The sequence below is a fragment of the Phyllopteryx taeniolatus genome, chromosome 20 (genome assembly GCF_024500385.1).
Source record: "Phyllopteryx taeniolatus isolate TA_2022b chromosome 20, UOR_Ptae_1.2, whole genome shotgun sequence".
In the NCBI taxonomy this organism is placed as follows: domain Eukaryota; kingdom Metazoa; phylum Chordata; class Actinopteri; order Syngnathiformes; family Syngnathidae; genus Phyllopteryx; species Phyllopteryx taeniolatus.
The window spans coordinates 2,167,025-2,188,000 of NC_084521.1; the positions used below are offsets into that span (position 1 = coordinate 2,167,025).

Sequence of the window (20,976 nt, forward strand, 5' to 3'; positions counted from 1 at the left end):
TAACCCCGAATGGAACCCCCCCTTACCTAATCATGTTTTTGTTGTTGTTGGTTCTCCACATAGTGCTCAGTGTGCTTTTTGCTATTTATCCCCTCATGTAAGTGTTGTGCTTAATTTTGTAGTCAAGTATGATGTTGCTTTCTAGAGCATTAGTGTATGTATTAACTTGACCTTTTGTTTGTTTTCTGTCTGAACTGATATGAATGATGAATGATACATTCCCAGCTCGTGAGCTTACAATATCTATTATCTAATTTAAGCACGTACAAATGCCACAGTCATTTAAGGCCATCAAAAAATATGCAAATGTCCGCCACCAGCCATTAAAATGCATTAAAGTGTCCAAAGTAGAACAAAATATGCATATGATTGAATTTTAAAAGATGCGCCATATGTTCTCACAGTAGCACAACAACAGCTAGCCCTCAACAATGATTGCGCGTGTGTGCACTTGCCGACAACACGAGTGGACCGGCGTCTCCTCGCCCGCATCATTTCGAGGCCGCCGCTTCCCACCATTAGTGAGATGAATCCATTGTCGGCTGATTTGCATAAACACCTGTCAGTGCTTTGTCTCCCGCTGATATCTAATGAATTTCAAGTATTGAGTGTTTCTTTGCCGCAATACAGCACCCACCCCCCCGTGGGACCCACACACCATCACGGCCCCGACAGACGGCACCACATCGTCCCCTGACACCGACGCGTACGTCTTGTCTTTTCCGATTCTTCACTTCGTACGATAAACAAGCTCTCCGTGTTGACAAATTCAATTTGTGAATGATCCGTGGATCTCCGACAGAAGCCAAAATCACGACTCTGGCACTCACAGACAGTCAGTAATGTTTAATACAGTATTTTTTTGTTTATGTGCTTCTATACTAAATGCTTTTTTTTTTTTTTTTTTTTAACCAAACTAGTACAACATATCCATTCATTTTTATTTTTGTTTGTGTGCACAATGCGCATGTTGCAAAACAGCCTTAAAAATATATTTCTGTTCTCAGTGCTCCACCACCTTTTTTCTTATTGCTAATCGTAAAATTGTTCTCCAGTCAGCAGGCTTCCACTTCAGTGAAAATATAATTCTTTTCCATGGTGATTTTGTGTCATTCATTCGCTCCATTAGAGTGCAGTAATTGAAGGCCTCTTTCACAAATGAAGAATATTACATGAAATTGCTTCCTTTAAAAAAAGAAAAAGAAATGACGTAACCTGGTAGTAAAAAAAATAAATAAATCAAGTATTCAGTCGCAAATGAAACCCATTCCCGTAAATAGTGTGCTTAATCCAGTAAATAAGAAACTATTAGGTTTAAATTTTGCCAAAATGTGTCCATGATAGAGCCAAAAAAAGGTACAAGTTGATAGAAAGAGCATATTATTGCTATATTGAAAGAGCTGAAGAAAAATCCCACTCGTAGAAAGTGTCATTACATTTGCATTGACCGCTAAAGTAGTTGAGGTTAACTGGAAATGGCTGGCAAATACAGCCCACTGTCACGGTTAGGTTATTTGAAGGCAAGGCAAAAACGTGGCGGACCCAAGTGCAGGGAAGCAGGGAGGCAAGGCAGAAGTGCAGGAGTCTCCCAAAAATTATTTTGGATTTCCCCAAAAAAAAAAAAGGGGCAAACAAGGAACACAACAGATAACCAAATGAACACAGAAACACTTGAATAAACCTAAAACTGGAAACAAAACATGACTGGTAACTAAGATGCGGCACGAGGGATTGGCAACAGACTCCTGACGGTTGTAAATGGATAAACGTGCTTGTTTACTAATGATTAATAGCGATCTGACTGTCTGGTTTTCTTTTTTTTTTTTTTTTTTTTTATTAGTCATGAAGACAGCCTGGGGCTTAATATGAGCGCTTTGCACTAAATCAATAACTCATCATTATTAGAGGGAACAATAAGTATTCTTGACGTCACGTTTGAATGCTCGCGGGAGCGAATGCGAAGCGGCGATGCCGGCTGCCTCTCGAGAGTCGCATAATAAATGGCGGCTGCCGTAAGAGCCGTGCATCACCTGGCCAGTAAAGACGTTATGTGTGCGTCCTTGGCGAGGGCGGGGGAGGTTGGTAGGTGGGTGGCGAGAAAGGCTCATACCTTTTATCTGCACAGAATACACATCACAAGGTCAGCATTGAAGGTGAAACATCAGCGGCGTGCTCGGGCCGCCGCCATCGCTCAGCGAGAGTGGCAGACGGCGAGCGAGGCCTCCTTGGGCGTCTTTGATTATCATTCACGTGGAATATTTCCGTGCTTGCTTTTATGGGAATGAGGAAGACAGAGGTAATGCTGCAACTACGCTGCAATAGGAACCGAGATGTGACTAACAATTCAATAGTTCGAGATCGGCTTAATTCACAGCAGAGACTATTAGAAAAAAAATAATCACTATCCCTCTGTACTCCAACTATTGCATCTTTCTTTGAGAGTTGTGTGCCTCTAAGGGGCGTGGCCTAGTGAGTGACATTAAAAGATCATCCGCTCCTTGCGAGTGTTTTCATTTTCTATTTGTGTTTGGCTGCTTGTCCCGTTCCAAAAAAAAAAAAAGCTGAAACGTGCACAAGTGACCGGGACACTTTTTGTTTTTATTTTCACCCACTGTGGCGACGATTGAGCGCTTGAGTAAACCTTTTGGCAGGGGGGCACTCATAGGTCAAGGTACCAGTTTACTTTCAAAAAATGAAATTGTTGCGCACAACATCTTATACGCTCCAGTAAATCGACGCTTGGTCTTGATATTGTGCAGTCTTGCTCAAAATTTCACAAGATTGTCATTAGTCACGGGAACATAAAGGATGGTCGCTTCGCACATCACATCCAAAAAAAAGTGTCCTATTAATGTTAATCCAAATCAAACTGATGAAGTTTGCGAATAGAAACAAGACTGAGTTAGCCGAGTTAGTTCCTTGTCAACTGTCTTATCAACTCATCATCATTGAACTTTCAGTCATTATTTTTCGACTTCAAAAGAAATATCTGTTGATTTTATTTGATTTATTTTTGTCATGATACAGGTGCATCGCAACAAATTAGATCACAGAAAAATGCTCTTATTTCTGCAGTTTAATGAAATTGTAGATGTACATATAACGTCATTAAGCTACTAAATGACCTGGCCTATCTGTGCTTTTTAAAAAATCAAATTGAGCAGTCCCTTGAGCAGAACATTTTTGACCCCAGTGCACTGAAACAGGACCAAAATTTGGAGGCCTTCAAAGGACTTGGACAGGTCGACGCCTTGCACTCATTCGCCCCTAAGGCCGTTAACGGCCAACGGAAAAGCAATACATCACCATGACAACCGATGCTGTGACATCTGCCACACAGCAGCTGATGGCTGACCGAAATCATCGGCGACACCGGCGGTCCAATCAAACGTGCCGCAAATCTCGTTTTTATTTATTTGATGTAACCTCAATTAGTAGCCCCACCGCTGCTCGGCCGTGACCTTCACTGCGGACCGTCAACAACGGCCAAATTACTACATTTATGATCTCAACTTATGAGGCAGTGGTTCTCAACATTTTTACAACTACTATCATCTCCCAAAAAGTACTAGGCTCCCCAAGTACCACCACATTAAAATCGAGTAGCGTAGTAGGTGTTCAAAAATGAGGCGGAGGTTTTTTGGGGTTTTTTTCCCCCAGAAAATTATATTTATTGTAAGCCACTGCAGCATTATGGACAGTTTGAACCTAATCATTTTCTATACCACTTTTTATAGCACATTTTTAGTGCTGCGGGGCACTTAAAATATAGGACAATACCTATCTCCTGTACCTAAATGAAGGTTTAAAAATGAACATTCCGAAAAGATTCAATGCAACTATATTGTACTTAAGTTAAATACAACTGAACTGAAAAAACATTTCCACCACTGCAGGATTATGTACAGTTTGAACCCTTAATTCAGCGATTCCACAAGTGGTAAGAATCACTGAATACAATTCAACAGTTCCTTGGCACCGAGATGCCACAAAATGACAAGCAATACTTTGATTAGACAGGGCTAGAGAATAGGGATAAAAATAGCAAAGAAGTGAACTTTCGGCAAGTGATAGGATGAGTTCTCAAAAAACAAACTGCGGATAAGTGAATCCTTAAGAACCAAATGTGCAAGGGAAAGGGAACACTGTGCCAAATAAATGTACACAAGCCGCAATGTTGACATTGAAAGCGGCATCTTTTAATCCCAAAGATGTGTTTTTATCAAATAACCACAGAAAACAACAATAGAGTTGTGTTTGTCCTGATGTAACCTCATGCAACAAAACACACACAATATCCCTTTTAGTCATAAATACTGTATGTCGCTGAGTCTGGGCAAATGTTTGGCCCTTTAAAAAGGCGCCGCCACGTCCATATTCGCTCGTCCGTCCCGCCGAGTTAACGCGGTCCGATAAAGATCCCGACCCGGCTCCATCCATCAATAATGTGAAGTGGGAGCGGGCCAATTTATTAAAAGTGTTCAAAGAGTGGCACGAGGCGAGGTGAGTGTGTCACCTTCGCTGAGCGCAGTGATACATCAGCCGCCCTGTCTAAATACTGCACTCATTTACACCCGGAATACCGCACAAATCCCTCAAAGTGTCTTTTGGGGAAACACGGCGAGTAAACATTCCGGACGTCTTGGCGCCTTCATTAACTTCAACTGCTTTGCTCTAACTCTTATTCCTGGGCATGCTATTGATCTTCTTTCCTCAGGGGGTTGTTGGTGGGAATCCCAGTGGGGGTGGGGGCAAAAGTCCTCATACTATGAATTTAAGTACAGATACTTGTGTTAAAAAAGACAGGGTTAAAAGTAGAATTATTGATTCACCTTATTTAGCTGCGTACAAGTAAAAAAAAAAAAAGTCCAGATAGAAATGGACACGCTATAAAAATGATGTGTTCCCATACTTTTGATGACATTGTGAACTGACTCAGAAAACTTGCATCTTTTTCAGATTACACGTTTTTTTTTTTTTTTTTTTTTTTACACACCAGGAGCTTGCAGTTTTTAGGCTGTTACAAGACAAAGTATTTGCCATGAAGCGTTCGTTGAGTTCTCAATCAATCAAGCTCTCAACCACGGTTTACTTTAACTCTCTCCATTTGCGTCTTTTATTTGTTGTGTCGTCATATGTGGAGGTCGAAAAAAAGTAACAGGCCTATTTCGACAAAAGAGTAGAAAGTAAAGACCTATTTTCAATATAGGGAGTAAAAGTAAGTCATCAGAAAAATGGACACTCAAGTACAGATACCTGAAAAGTCAGCGTTAAGCGCACTCACTCATTATAAAGTATTTGTACTTGATTACTCCCCCACCACTGGAGATAAGTCAGATGATGGGTTCAGAGTATTTTTGGAACGTCTGATTTCATGGTTAGTGTTGTGCCGAAAAGCACTTAGAAGAGTTCCCAAGTCAAATAAACAAAGCATGAATTTACATGTTTTAATCATAATAATGTGTTGCTCTGCTAACAAGGCCATGCGTGAATGCGTGCGCGCGCGCAGGCGCAAGGTGGTTACTAAGTGATGATGATACACGAGTTCATTGTTAAGGAGCTTACTTTTTACTTACTATTTTTTTGTTTGTTTGTTTAAATGTATATTCATAAGGAGCCCTGGCACTTGAAAGCGGTCCAACATGAGCCCCCCCCCCCCGTCCCCCTTAATGAATGGATTTATTCCAGCAAATGTTCCCACCCAGCTTTGCCCTCTTCTTTCAAAATGACCCCCTTTTTTTTTTTTTTTTTTCCAAAGACGCCTTATAGCAAGGATGCACAGTTTTCTGTGCCTCAAATAATGACCATGCCGATTCACATCCTGCAAGGACGCAGACAAGCAGTACGTATGGAAATACCTTTAAAAAAAATAAAAATAAATAAACAATCACTGCTGCGTGCATCTTTCTGCTGGCAATCAGAACACCCTGCAAACAACCACCTCTATTTCTATGATGATGAAACTATGAAACTATGAAACTATGATGAAACATCCCCTTTTAAACTGACATGTTTTAGATGAGCTGAGAATTAGTCGTCCGAGTTCGGCGCGGTTTTAAAATCACGGCGGGCCAATACAAAAAAAGTCATCAAGGAGGACAGACATGTTCTTTGTCCGCGTTTAATCGTTGTCGTGTTAATCTGTTCGATCACAGCTGGGACACATCAGGGGACGCCGATACCGGCCGTCCCCAGTGACAGCATTAGTGCGTTTCCAAACTTTCCCATGATCCCTGCGCCTTGTTGATAACTGACACACACTTGCGCGCATTTGTGTGTTTGTGCAGCTTCTCATGGGACGAGATTGATTAGCGATGAGGTCATAATTGCTGACGAAATCAGCCGGGGCTTAATCAATGGAGTCGGCGGTGGGATAAAAACGTTGGCCGCGAGAGGACAATTCCTTACGAGGCTGATGCACGCGTGATAAAGGACATTTTCATTGATGCCGCCCGCCACGCCTGACGGATAAGCGGGCTTCAACGGTGCGCCTGTCCATCAATCAGCGGCGGCCAGGGGAGGTCAGCTTTGAAGATCAAAGTCAAGCGTGCGTGAGACCATGTGCACGGACACGCCTTTGAGGGGGATGCAAGGGTATAATCACCTGCTGCAATCCACCTTCAGTTTGCCCATTTGTCTCCTAATCTACAGGTTAACTGGACGTGGGAAGAGATTAGCTTCCCATTATCAGGCCAGGGACTAAAGAAGACGTTCACCGCGATCGAGTGAAAGTTCTTCAAAACTTTTGCCTACAGATGACAATGTTGTCTCGAAAATGAAATCAACAACGCCTCATGTTGTTGTTGTTTTTAACCAATTGAATCGCCAACTAATGTATCGGGAGTGGGGGTGGGCAAAAAAAAATAGAATAACTCGGCTCAGTTGACTTCAAAACCAGGTCGATGCAAAATATCTGCGTCGAAGATCCACCATGACCCCCAAAAAAATAATTCAGCCCAGAACCATGTTTGCACCACTGGACCAATGTTTCACATGGACATTTATTGCAGACGGACGCAGTGTTGGGCTACTGTGAAACTCTGCCAAAAACGACAGAGGAGCATCTGCAAGTGATTTTTAAGACGCTGTTAAATGTGTAATGTACATGTAATAGGATTTATGAGTGAGCTGCATGGTAGTTCGTGTTTTATTACCCTAAAATAGCAAGCTAGCACTAATGCTAATTGTGATTGCTAACCGTTTAGCATTTTGCTGCCTCAATTTCTGTACACCAAATTTATACCATACACTCAGTACCAACATATGCAGTTTATCATTAGCGATTGTTATTTGTTTATTGGACCAATAATCAATAGGAGAATCGATTCTAAAAAGATTTGATAGTGACAGGCCTAAGTAGGAGGTGTTTGCTGTTTGGACATCCTGGAGTGGGGAAGCAAAGTTGGTCCAGATAGTTGTTCCATCCATCCATTTTCTAAAATGAATTGGGAACTTTCACTGAGCGTTTTCAACATGCACCGAAACGCCTTTGAGAGGGCATACAATGATATAATCACCTGCCACTTTCCACCATGAACTACCCTATTTGTATCTTAATTTTCAGGTTAATAGGACATGGGAATAGATTAGCTTCCCATTACTAGGCCTTGAGACTAAAAGGGAAATTAACAACAATAAGATGAAAGTTCTTCAAAAGTTTCCCCTACAGAAGACAGCCTTGTCCTGAAAACATAAAAATTCTGTAATATGCCAGCTAGGTGTCAAAATAAACAAAGCCTCATTTCGGACCCACGTTGGTGATGTTTTGCTGTTTGGGAATTCTGATGTGGGGATGCAAAGCTGATCTATTTTCTACACTGAATTTCTGTACTGAATTTAAAATCTTTATAGAAACCTCCCTTGAGCCAATTCGGACTAAGACAGATGGAGTCATCCGAGACCTAGGATATTTGTCGAAAAAATATCTTATATATTATTAATAATTAATAATATATTATTTTGCTGAGAAGAGACTTTGGTGTCAAAAATTGGAGCCAGGCTACATTTTTAGGATTAAGATGAGGATTAGATTAAGATTTCATAATTTCTATTTCCAAGAACATAGTTAGAAATATCATGATGGCAACACAGGGAATACATTCAATACATTCTCAAGTCTCAGCAGACGATTGGGACGTTTGCCTGTCTGGGAATAGTGGCTGGGCTGGGCTGGGCTGGGCTGGGGGATTGAATGGATTTGGAAAGAATTGAACTTTTGAACAGTGTGCGCAAATTCCACTTGCATGCCTCAGTCTTGATAAATAATGCAATGCAGAGATCCACATATGAAAGTGGGATCTGAATCCAAGAAACAATAATGGGCCCAGGGGGATCCGGAATGTTCCAACAATGGCGGGCTTCAGCATAATTGGCGACAATGTAGCTTAGACCACGCTGAGTCAGCAGAAAGTGGCAAGGACTCATCCCGAAGTTAACGAGCGGCTGCTAAGCGAACAACGGTTTAGCAGTCGTAGTGATGTCTCAGGTGTGTCTCAGCAGTGTTTACACATTCTTCTAGCTGTGTTTCAGTAATGCTTTAGCAGAGTTTCAGCCTTGTTTCAGCCATGTTTCGGTTGTGGTTTAGCAGAGTTTTAGCCATGTTTCGGGGGTGTTTTAGCAGTATTTCTGCAGTTTTGCAATGTTTCGGCAGTATTTTTCACAATGTCCTAGAAACATTTCAGTTATGTGTCAGCAGAGTTTCAGCACTGTGTTGGCTCCCATAAGAATAAATGACCAAGTTGGGATTCTGGTGTGTCCCCTCAATGAATCCATTGCACCTGATAAGGCTTTCAAAGGCTTCCTGAGCGCCATGTTTCAAAGTCTATATTTAACGTGGTGGCAAAAAGCATCATAAATCTGCAAGGCCCTCTTCGTTTCTCTGTGCTGGCAGTCCAAATCAGTCAGCGTGTGAAAAGGCTGACACGCCCGCCTTTGCTGGGCGGCAGAATGGAAGCGATCTCCTCAGAGATCCTCCTGACTTGTGGATCATTTATCAGGCGGCGAGATATCCCCTCTGACTTTTGTCAGAGAAACGTCATATTTTTGCTTCCAGTCGGCGTGGCGTCCTCACGTTGACGGAGATGTTTATCGCGTCACGACTCGGGTATGACTCGAGGTGGTACATTCGGAAGTCGACTTGCGGTGGGGAATCCTAATATTGGGAGTTGTTGGGGGTCGGGACATCGCATTATAATTGCAGTATTCATTCACATTTGAAATTTCAAAATGAATAAAGTATTAATTTCCAGACCCTATTTGAATAGGCCTCTAGAAAATGGTTTTACAAGGCCTAAATCATTTTCCAACTTCAGTTTGTGCAAACTAAAGTGTTTATTTTCGTGTTCATTTGACTAAATTCCTTTGATTAACTATGGTGAAAACGAACAATCAATAAATCGATAGTGTAACACCGTGGAGTAGTTGTTCTTGCCTCTGGCCTTCCGATGTGGAACTTAAATGTTCTTTAGATTTTCTCTGCGTACTTTGACTCCAGCCCATAAAAAAAAAACATGCTTGTTAGAATTTGTTTTGTTAATTGAACAATATAAATTGTCCAGAGGTGTGATCGTGAGTGTGAAGGGTTGTTCTTCTATATATGCGCTGTGATTGGCTGGTGACTAGTCCAGGGTGTACCCTGCCTCAGTGATTCGGCACTCTAGCCCTGAATGGATATACATCCATACATTATTGATACAAGTTAATTTGACTTTCTGCCATTTTGTGAAAGATGTCGAATCACAACTGAAATGTTGCTGAAACACTGTCGAAGGTGCTGCTAAAACAGCTGCTGGAACAAATTAAATGCTGATGACACATCTGACACACGACTAAAACACTGCCCAAACTTTGCTAGAACACAGCTAAAATGCTACTGAAACGATTCTGAACAAAACTACTGAAGCTGTTGCTGAAACGCTGCTGGAAAACTGCTGCAATGATGCATAACGAAAACAGTGCTGAAACGTAGCTGAAATATTGCTGACACACTGCTCAAGCACTGCTGAAACACAATTGAAACTACTGAACAACTGCGGAAAGGCGACTCAAACACAACAGGAAAAACTGCTAGAGCAAGCCCTGCTGAAACACTCATGAAACACATTTTTGATATTTTTGTTTGGTGTTGTGCCATGACATTTTTCTTATGTAAAATATGTGCCTTGGATGAATAAAGGTTGGGAAACACTGCTCTAAAAAAAAAAAAAAAAAAAATTGCTTGTGTGAGGCTGCGCGCTCTCTAACGAAGGCAAATATGAATAAAAGAGTTGGCGGGGTAAAGCAGTTCATGTAAGTTGAGCTCCCTCAGATATCCATCCTTAATCCATATTCAGCGGCGCTCTCCATTGATTGGGAGCGCTCCAGATAAGAGATGCTGAATCGCGGGCAGATAATACATTCTCCGGATCACAGGAATGCAAATCAAATCTGATACGCATGCAAATTTGTGGCAAAGTCATCTTAAAGCAAAAAAAAAAACTGTTATTAATTCAAAAGCCCAAATTTCTTATTTCAAGTCGGTATCTATGTGATTAACATTTTAGTCCGTTTTCCCTTCCGATACTGAAAATATTTCATGTTTTCTCAGGAAAGTCTTATGTCTATGCCAGTGTGTTTGTCTCTGCATTTGTGTTATTGCACTGAAGCGTCCCTTTGGCCTTGTTAGATTGTTTATCAAATGGCGGCGATCCATGGCAGGGATGGAGATGAGGCGCTCGCTTGGCTTCCAACAATAACTGGCGAACCTTTTTAACGGCAATCGAGCGACCAAAACTCTTCCGCGGGGGATTAAACTCGATGCGGCCTCGTTAGTGGACACGACTTGATTCCCTCCACAAGGGTTCGTCGTCACTAGAAAATGTCGATGATTCCCTCTTGCACTGCTCTTTTCCTCTGTGAGTCAATGTCACCTTAATGAACTTCAACTTCTGCTCAGAGTCGTCCGATTGGGGGGAAAAAGTCAACTGCTGCCCTTTTTCAGCTCTACTTTTTTTGTTTTATTAAGTCTCCAAAATGAAAGTCCTTGGTGTAGTCATCCCATTGGCAGCTGCCACTGGTGAGAAGTAACTATGTACAAAAACCTTGTTACTGTACTTAAGTAGATTTGTCATGTATCTGTACTTTGAGTATTTATTGTTCTGAAAACTTTTTTTTACTTCCTACATTTGAGAAGAGTTGTGTACTTTCTACTCCTGACTTTGTCAAAATAGGCTTGTTACTTTTTTCAAGATGGCACAATGTAAAAAAGATGTAAACAAAGAGAGGAAAAGTCAACTGTGGTCGAGATCTTTCTTGATTTATTGAGACCTTGGGGTCTAGAAAAACTCATACCAGGAAAGTGTTTTTTTTTTTTTTCATTCTTATCATAACTGATGTAGCTTGTTACTCAGTTCACAAAATTAGCAAAACTACGGGAACACGTTTTGGTAGCGTAAAAGTCGAGTCAACGCTAGCTATTGAAGGTCTTGGTTTAATGAAGAAAAATATGACATATAGTGTTTCCTTCTCTTGGTACGTGTTGATATTAAGATCAACTAGAGAGGTAATTTCTGTAGAAATATGTGTAAATGCTGAAATGCTGAGCTGAAATATAGAATTAATTGAATAGTTGAAATGTCAAATGTGAGACCAAAAGTTCTAATGGTTTGAATTGGTCAAGAAATGTGGAAGGAGGACGTAAATATATAAAATGTCTCTTAATTTGTGCATTTTACTGTGAAGCTGTGGGAATTTTGGGAATGTTACAAATAGCTCCGTATATGAATGAGCAAAAGAGTTTGAAGTTGGAATGGCTCGAAAGGGTTGAGAAATGTAGATGGGGGCAGGTACTGTAAATATGGAACATTTCTCTTAATTTGGGGGACTTACATAAAAACAGAAAAAGTCTATGGAAACCTGTTTTTTTTTTTTGCACATTTTGTTTGAACATATATTAGTTGTGTTTTTCTTTTTAAGAAACGTTACTAACCGAATACAGCAAGATAAACTGGAATGAGTAGCTACATGCTAACATGTCAAATCTTTAAAAAACTTAAAGGTAAACTTTTAAAATGAAGTTCAGCTGTAGAGCCAATATTTGAAATGTTTATAACTTTTAGCATTTCCATTGTAAAAGACTGGAAATTGACAAATGCTACAGTATATTACGTACACTAACTGGCCACTTCATTGGGTACACTTTGAAATGAAAGATGTGTATCAAAAAGTTAATAATGCTCCGTTTTGATGGCACAATGCTGCAATTTTCGTATTGCTCTCATTAGATTGTGCAATCCGAGAAATCGTCCCTCACTGAGTTCATTTGTGTTCATCAAACAGTCCACAAAATTATTTTAATAAAAGTAACTTATAAAGTGACGGTATGAAAATCAATTAGTCGAACGATCCACCCGGACGCGTTTGCCGCCTCCAAAGTATTGAATTCCATCAGCGGTGCTGTTTTTCTTCCTCTCTCCACAAGCAAGACCCAAACGACTTTCGGGCTGCGATCAAAACAAAGCCGGGATAAGAAGCGGCCCGGCGGTGTTCGATAGAATTATGGTCTTTGCAAGTCGTTAAAAATGAGAAAAGTGAAGCCCGGCGAAAAACAAATCGATGGAAGGAGCCAACGAGTCCAATTGCGCCTCATCAGAAGAATCCTCCGGGACTGCAAACCATTACTGCTCAATCCTGGCCTAAATCCCAACACAAAGCCCACGTATCCTCGGATCCAGCGGGTGCAGACTTGACGTGAGGACGACCCGCAATGCAGAAAGGACGTCCTCAAGGCTTGGCGGCCTCGTTACAGTTGCAAAGGGGTGGAAAATTTCTGGTAAATTTCCCAAAGGTTTACTGGAAATTTCCATAAAAAGTTCAGATGGGGAATTTTGAAAGTATTGGCTTTGACAGATGCTTTTCATGCTCAATACATCCGTCAGGAGTGCGTGGGGGGCATTTTGATGCCCACCCAAATCGGTTTGGATGGCCTCCCAAGTGGGCGCCTGCGGCCACCGCCCCCTCTGCCCCCCACCCTTTGCACGCTACTGCTCAAAACAGGCTATTCTGATATAGGAGCAAACTACTTCCTCATTCGTCAAAACAGGCAAAAACCAGTTCAGGTGAATGGCGAAGGGGACCGCGGGAACTTTGAAAGTCTACAATTTCTATTTTTACACAAGCTGTCACCACAGAGCCAGCAAAGGTGAGAATAGCCGATGTTTAGGCTCGTGTTAACATATATCATATATGTAGAGACAAATGATATATATGTATTCAACTTTAGTCCGAAGACACCAGCTGCAAAGAAAACAAAATGTTTGCAAGTTTGCATTCAAACGATCATGTCACTAATCATTATCTAGCATACACAGGAAGTCATTTGATGCTCCGTATATTCATTGATTGATTGCTTCAAATTAAGTTTTTAAGGTCGTATTAGGGTTTCAAATGCAGGTTTCAAAACAGGGTTAGGGTATGATATAAGATTTCAAGCCAGATTTGGGAGTTCAAGTCTGTTTACAATCCGAAATCAAATATTTCTTTGCAGTTTTTTTCAGTATTTCATCACGCATGATCAAAACAAGGCCTTCAGCACAGAGAGCACGCGCACGCAAACCTCCAGCGCGTCCGTCACCGCCGTCCCCGACATCGTTATGTAGGACGTTGGCCGCAGGACGGCCAATAAAACAAATCAAAAAATGAAGTTAGTGAGCGGGGGGCCGAGGTGAGTCCTTACCTGAAGGATGCGGCGACATTGAGAGCTGGAATTGAAGTCGAACCAGCGACCATCTGGTGAAGACGAGGCCAACGCACCCACCGCTCGCTAATCAATGTCAGCACACGTTAGCTACAAAGAAAGCACAAAAAGAAGGTTTTTTGTTTTTTCTAAACATGCATCGGTGTTTCAAACTAGGATTAGGTTTTCAAAATACAATTTCATACCTGGAGAATTTTTTTAGATTAAGATTAAGCTGTGAAAGGTTTTTAATGTAGGATGTTTTTTTGTTTCAAACAAAGGTTAGGGTTTCCAATGAGTTTTAAAGATAGGGTTATGGTTTCAAATTAGGGTTTGAAGCCATGACTTATGTTTGAAACCAGAATTAGGGTTTTAAAGTTTTGTCAGTATTTTAAATTATGGTTAAGGTTTCAAGACAGGGTTAGGATTTCAAATGAAGGTTTCAGGTTGGGTTTTGATGTCAAGGTTTCAGCCTCATATAGTGCTTCAAGCTAGGGTTAGGGTTTCAAATTAAGGTTCCAAGACGAGGTTAGGGATTCAAATTAGTTTTTTGATCCTGGTTTAGGGGTTAGGGTTAAGGTTAGAGTTGAAGGGTTAGGTAAAGGTTAGCCTGGATTCATGTTTTGAATCCAGGTTTAGGGTTTCAAACCCATGTTCAGGTTTGAAATTACGGTCTAGGTTTCAAATTAAGATTTCAGACCAGGGTTAAGGTTTTGAATGAGTGTTTGAATCAGAATCATCTTTATTTCGCCAAGTATGTCAAAAACACACAAGGAATTTGTCTCCGGTAATTGGAGCTGCTCTACGACAACAGAGAACACTTTTGAGACATAAAGACATTGAGAAAAACAGTCACTGAGCAATAAAAGGTTGCTCGTAATCTGGTAAGGCCGGTACAATTTAAAAAAAAAAAAAAATGTATTTCTTTTAAAAAAAAATAAAAATTGACAATTGTGCAAAAAGATGCAAAGTTCTCTCGCAATGAGAGCAGTTTGACTGACTAATATAGCAATAATCCGGTGCAATGACCATTGTGCAAAGGGCGCAGAGACTTCAAGAAATGTATGCAGTTTAAAGTTACTGGTAGTGCGATAATCTGGGACAAAGTCGATTGTGCAGATGCAACTCAGGCACATGAGTGGCCAGTATTGGTCAACAACAGATATGCAAATAGTGCAATGTGGCGAGACTACTTCAGTGAGTGCACGAGTAATATATAATTGGTCCGACAGAAATGTGACAACAAACTCAAACTTTTTTTAAATAGGCAGCATGTTGCAATGGAATTGGAAGTGAACTGTTTAAGAATTTAATGGCAAGAGGGAAGAAGCTTTTGTAATGTCTACTAGTTTTAGTTTGCATTGATCGGTAGCGCCTACCTGAGGGAAGGAGATGAAAGAGCTGGTGACCGGGATGTGGAGGGTCCGAGAGGATTTTGCACGCTCTTGTCTTACTTCTGGCAGCGTGCAAGTCCTCAAGGTTGGGTAGGAGGGTACCGACAATCTTTCCAGCAGTTTTGATTGTCCGTTGCAGTCGGAGTTTGTCCTTTTTTGTAGCAGCACCAAACCAGACTGTGATGGAAGAACACAGGACTGATTTGATGACCGCTGTGTAGAACTGCCTCAACAGCTCCTGTGGCAGGCTGTGCTTTCTCAGAAGCCGCAGGAAGTACATCCTCTGCTGGGCCTTTTTGAGGATGGAGTTGATGTTGAACTCCCACTTCAGGTCCTGAGAGACTGGAATTCCCAGGAACTTGAAGGTCTCGACGGTTGACACAAGGCAGTTGGACAGCGTGAGGGGCAGCTGTGGCGAGGGATGCCTCCCGAAGTCCACGATCATCTCTACAGTCTTGAGCGTGTTCAGCTCCAGATTGTGTCGGCCGCGCCGCAGCTCCAGCCGCTCCACTTCCTGTCGATACGCAGACTCGTCACCGTCTTTGATGAGACCGATGACTGTGGTGTCATCTGCAAACTTCAGGAGTTTGACAGCCGGGTGTGTTGAGGTGCAGTCGTTCGTGTAGAGAGAGAAGAGCAGCGGAGAGAGGACACAACCTTGGGGCGCCCCAGTGCTGATGCTGCGTGTGGATGAGGTGGCCTCCCCCAGCCTCACCTGCTGTGTCCTGCCCGTCAGGAAGCTGTAAATCCACTGGCAGATGGCAGGCGAGACGTTGAGCTGGAGAAGCTTGGAGGAGTGAAGTTTGGGGATGATGGTGTTGAATGCATAGCCGAAGTCCACGAACAGGATCCTCGCATAGGTCCCCGCGCCGTCGAGGTGTTCTCGGATGAAGTGCAGTCCCATATTGACCGCATCATCCACGGACCTGTTTGCTCGGTAGGCAAACTGCAGGGGGTCCAGCAGGGGACCTGTGACGCTCTTGAGGTCGTCCAGCATGAAGACATGGTTCTGGCTAATCAGGCTGATTAATACACACATCGAGTAAAATAAATAAATAAATAAATAAACATTCCAACTAGGCAATCCAGCATGTGAGCCCCCTGCGACCGCTGGCACTCGGCTCAGAAGCGAGATGATATTTCATATTTGTGCTGTGAGATGTACGCTCCGTTGATAGCCGGGCTGCCAGGTACGGCGCACATGAATAAGCCATGAGCCCGCCCAGGCGTCATTATTCAAGCTCAGCTGTTTTGTCACACAGACACACATACTGTTTGCCTCTCAGAGTGTTTGCTTCTCTGGAAATGCATCGATTGTGACTCATAAGGCCGTCACGCGTGTGCTGATACGAGCGTCTGTGACTCACTTTTTTCGTCTTTCTGTCTTTTGTCTCACATAGCTCGGCTCTTATTAGGCCCAGAGCGGTTGAAAAACACTCTTTTATTGGACTTACAATGTGCACGGTGAGCTGTGAGTAGCGCTGGGTCACTTTAAAAGCTTTGCTGCCTCTTTTCATTAAAGCCAAGTCAACTCAGAGGGGACACAAACACAAACATCATTTCACACAGTTTACACACAATTACGCACACGCTACACAGAGTTTACACAATATACACACGGTACACACGCCGTGGACATTGAGTACACATACAAGAACTAATGAGATCCAGTACAAGAGCTCCACAAAAAAAAGAAAAAAACACTGCACATTAAAAGGGATTACAGTTGTGCCTTGACTTAATGAGCTTAATTGGTTCTGTGAATACATTGAAAACTGTCCCATCTCAAATCATCTTTCCCTATTGAAATGAATGCAAATATCATTAATCCATTCCAATGCCGCCAAAAAGTGTCGTGTTTTTTTTGTTTAGTGTTTGAATATCTTGTTTGAAAGTTTGAAAGTTAAGGTTTCAAATCAAAGCTAGGGTTTACAATCAAGCCTTTCAATTAAGGTTAGGGTTTGAAATTAGGATTGCAAATGCAGGTACTGTTTCAAACAAAGTCTAGGCATTCAAATTGAGGATTCTATCCGAAGCTTCAGGTTTGAAGTTTGGACTTTCAAATTAGGATTTCACACCTGATGAGAGTTTCAAAAAAAGTGTTTCAAAATGGTTAGGAGTTGATGTCTGCGTTTGGGTTTTGATTTAGTGTTTCAAATTAGGGTTTGACGCCGCTGTTTGCGTTTCAAGTTAAGATCTCAAATTAGCGTTTCAAGCTTATGGTTTGGTTTTCAAATTAGGCTTTGTTTATTAGGGTTTCAAGTCAGGGTTGCTCTTGTAAATAAAGATGATTGAGTTTTGGTTGAATATCTTGATAATGTCAAGCGGCTCTGCGACATCGCAAACGACAACCAGCATTACAAATAAATATGAAAAGCTTATGATGAACTCTCAGTCAGAGCTTGGCTTTCAAGTTTAAAAAGAAAGCACAGCTTCAGGTCCACAGATCATCGCCATGGCAACGAGAGAAGCTAGCGAGCCCCAACTGAAGCCCCAATCATCAGGACATCGAGTTCCCTAAGAGGGACATCGAGTTCCCTAAGAGGGACGCGAGACTTGCTCGAAACATTCTCGTTTTATTGACGCCCACGAGTTGATTTCATGCATCCTCTCACCCGATTCTATGGACACTCATCAAGTTCCCTTTGGAGACACTTATCTGCTTCTCAGCCAGCTTACGCCAATTCACTCAAAAGGTCGAATGACGAAATTTTGTGGACAAGGTTAGGGTTTCAAGTTAGGATTTTAACAAGGCATTGGGTTTTAAATTAAGGTTACAACCTGGGATTACCTTGGAATTCTTTGTGCTACATTAGTGCACATTGTTGAGGGATTGCCAATACGGAACATTTGGTGTTTAAGTAGGGCTGCAACTAACCATTATTTTAATAACTGATTAATCTGTCAATAATTTTTTCAGTCAATCAGTGACTTTTCTCTGATTTTCATCCCTTTAGTATAAAACAGGACGTTATTTCAAATTGACAGTGCAGAAAATGCACAAACATAAATCGATTATGATTAATTTAAAGGTTTGGTCCGTAACGTCAGAAAATAGGCAAAAATGTTCATTGTTTTCCAAAGTCAGAGAAGATGTTTGCAAAGGTCTTATTTTGATTAAACACGAAGATTTAATTTCATTTACTTGGATCTCCATTACCTTTGGCTAACACCATTGTGGCAGAGAGGGGGGGAGAGTTTTTTTGTCTTACTCCACTGGCAATGTTTTTTTCCCAACTCATTTCAGGTAAAAATTAGTTTCAAACCAAAGAAAATCATCTAAAAACAATTCACTTTTTTGGTCAGGAGTCTTATTTTAATTAGCTTTGACTGAATATGACATTCTTGGTCAGATTGAGTTTTTGCATCGCACTCGACTTTGTTTCCGTACGAGCAGCTGCGGGAAAGTTTGATCTCTGGCCTCGTATTGTTTACATGTGGCAAACAAACAAATACTTAACTGTTTAAGGCCACGCCGGGCGTAGAAAGAAAGAGATGGGTTGGATTCTCATGAAACATTCAGAGGACAAAAGCCAGCGCTGGACAGAGAGCACAGCCGACGGGCGCAAAGTCCACAAAGGTCGTGCGGACGCAAGCGCAGACCCGAAGCTTTGAAGCCGCAGAGCCGGTGGCGCGAGGGAGACGCCGCCGCCACCGACCGCCCACCAAGACGTTATAAAAAATGTAAAAGACGAAACATGAATAAAAGATGCAGAGCAACCGTCCAAAGCAGATGTGCACTGAAAGGGGAAGTTGTCTGCGTGCGGAACGCTGCTGTTGCCGATATGGAAGAATGAAGAAGAATGATCACTTTCTCTCAATAATTGATCACTTTCAAAGACTTCTACAAGTAAACGCTCATTGATCCGCTCAAGTGAGGAGAGGTGTGGGCACGCTTAGTCAAGGTTACGGTTTCAAATTAGGGTTTCAAGCCAAGGTTAGAGTTGTAAAGTAGGGTTTATAACAAAGGCTGCAGTTTCAAATTACCACGTCAGGATTGGATTAGCATTCGGATTCAATTTATGGTTTCAAATCAGGGTTAGGCTTTCAAAGTAGGGTTTCAAACAAAGGTTAGGGTTTCAAGCCTGGTCCCTCAATGATCACGTGAACTAGGTCTGAATTTTGAATCATCTTACCTGTTGAAATGTAAATCACGGCCAGTTCCCTTGAAAGTTGACCTTTCGTGACATCTTTTCAACTGACACGTTACGCGTTCAAACTGCAACAGTCTTGAGTCTAGAAGGCAGCTAAAAATCACCATTCAACCATTCGTTTACCTTGTTTTCTCAATTATGACACAGAAGGCTTTGTTTACTGGTGATGCCATCCAAGAATGCGCCAGCTTTTCCCACACAGAATCTTAAATGCTTGTCTGGCCGGAATAAAGAACAAAACACAAAACTAGATTAAGGGCTTTTGCCGTCAAAGTCCAAAGAAGCATGCATCTAAATATAAGCGCTGGACGGCCATAAAAGGTCCGGCCGCTGGCATGAGACTGGTGCGCGCTCAGTAGCGCCAGCAGCTGGCCCAGCGGGGCGCTCTTATTGGGGAGCCAGACGGCGCAAAGACCAATTTGCGATGTGATCAACTACAATTTGGCAGCACAGACACCCGAGTCTCAATTCTGAGCTCGCTCGTCAAGCTCGCCTTTTTGTTGGCTGAAGATTATCTGCTCGTCATTCAGCATTCACTAATTCAGGTTGGAAGACATGTCGCATCTGTCTGCATTTAGTGAAAGCAGTTGAAAGACAAGGTGAGGGTTTCGAGACAGGGTTAGGCTTTCAAAGTAGGGTTTCAAACTAAGGTTAAGGTTTCGAACCAAGGTTTAAAGACCTGGGTTACAGCTTCGAGCCGCAGTGAGGGTTTCATTTTAGGGTTTGAACCCAGGTTTATGGTTTCAATTTAAGGTTTAAAATAAGGGTTTGAAGACAGTGTTAGGGTTTCAGGCCTGGACTAGTTTTTCAACACAAGGTTTGGGTTTGAAGATATGTTTGCGATTTCCAAAGAGGCTTTCAAGCGAGACTCAAAAGTTCCAAAGTAGGGTTTCAAGCCAGGTTTATGGTTTCAATCAAAGGTTAAGGTTTTCAAGGCAGGGTGAGGCTTTCAATTTTGTGTTAAAAGCTGGGGTTATGGTTTCAAATTCGGGTTTTACCATCTCCAGTGTGCTTCACGACAGTCGACATCTCAGAGAAGCTCATCCGGCATCATCCCTTCTTCCTCCTCCTCCTCCTCCTCCTCCCGCCTTCCCCCCCTCGAGGCTTCGTTCCAACCCAACTAATGATCACTTGTATCCACACCAGCTGGAACGCTTACAGAGGTTCCAACCAACGTTGCCGACCTTCCTGGTGACTTTCCCTCCTCGCCGTAGAAACGTTCAGGACATGGAGGCGAAGCCGGTGTATTCAGCAGACGAGGAGTCATGTTATAGAAATGCAAAATCGACGTTAGCAAAGCAAAGGTTAGGTTTGAAATTAGTGTTCCCAAACATGGCTAATGTTTCAATTCTGGGTTAGCGTTTGCAGCACAGGTTATGGTTGCAAATTAGGATCTCACAGGGATAGGGTTTCAAACAAAGATTACGCTTTCAAGTCCCGGTTTTAAGACAGGGTTCGGGTTTAAAGCAATGGTTAGTGTTTCAAATTTGGGTCTCCACCCAAGGTTAGGGTCTAAATTCAGGTTTCAAGATGAGTTAGGCTTTCCAAGACAGGTTAAGGATTCAAATCAGGATTTAAAGACTGGTTAGGGTTTCTAGCAAGGAATAGGCTAACAAATTAGGGTTTCAAACCTGGGTTAGCCTTTCAAGCAAAGACTAACATTTCAAATTAGTGTCTCGGGGTTTCAAGCCTGGGTTAGGGTTTCAAATTAGGGGCT

At 42.1% G+C, this 20,976-nt stretch overlaps 1 long non-coding RNA gene across 1 annotated transcript in view; it reads left to right on the plus strand.

The window, feature by feature from the left end:
• Positions 1 to 20,976, plus strand: part of LOC133470401 (uncharacterized) — a 70,645-nt gene that overhangs the window by 49,007 nt on the left and 662 nt on the right. The window lies entirely within an intron of this gene.